Source organism: Orycteropus afer, unplaced genomic scaffold, assembly GCF_000298275.1.
Source record: "Orycteropus afer afer isolate SDZICR_OR568_19922 unplaced genomic scaffold, OryAfe1.0 scaffold01070, whole genome shotgun sequence".
NCBI lineage: Eukaryota > Metazoa > Chordata > Mammalia > Tubulidentata > Orycteropodidae > Orycteropus > Orycteropus afer.
Genome location: NW_006922657.1, coordinates 214,288 through 215,249, shown reverse-complemented (window position 1 = coordinate 215,249; position 962 = coordinate 214,288).

The window sequence follows — 962 nt, the reverse complement described above, 5'->3', positions numbered from 1 at the left end:
AAGCTGAACTATATGAAGAAAAACATGGCATCAGGATTGGAAGAAGAGTCATTAACAACCTGTGATATGCTGATGACACAACTTTGCTTGCTGAAAGTGAAGACAACTTGAAGCACTTACTGATGAAGATTGAAGACTACCATCCACACTATGGATTACACTTCAATATAAAGAAAACAAAAAGCCTCATAACTGGACCAATAAGCAACATCATGATAAATGGAAAAAAGTTTGAAGTTGTCAAAGACTTCACATTGCTTGGTTCTACAATTGACACCAATGGAAGCAGCAGTCAGGATATCAGATGATATATGTTTGTTGTTGTTGTCATGTGCTGTTCAGTCAGACCCGACTCATAGTGACCCCTCCTTGGGTTTCCAAGGGGTATCCCTACGGAAGTAGATTGCCCAACCTTCATTGGGCATATCGGCTGCAAAGGACCTCTTTCAAGTGCTGAAGAGCAAAGATGTCTCCTTGAGGATTAAGGTGCACCTGACACAAGCCATGATATTTTCAATCACATCATATACATGTGAGAGCTGGACAATAAATAAAGAAGACCTAAGAAAAGTCAATGCTTTTGAGTTGTGGTGTTGGTGAAAATTGCAGAAAGTACCATGGACTGCTAAAAGAACTAAGAAATCTGTCTGGAAGAAGTGTAGCTGGAATGCTCCTTGGAAGGGAGAATGGCCAGACTTTATCTCACCTACTTTGGTCATGTTGTCGGAAGGAACCATTCCCTGGAAAAGGATACCATGCTTGGTGAGTTGGAGGGTCAACAAAAGAGGAGAATCCTCAAAGATATAGATTGACACAGTGTCTGCAATGACGGGCTCAATATTAACAAGGATTGTGGAGCTGATGTGGGACTGGGCAGTGTTTTAGTCTGCTGTACACTGGGAAACTATGAGTCAGAGATGACTTGGCATCACCTAGTAGTAACAATGTTTTTTTTTTTTTTT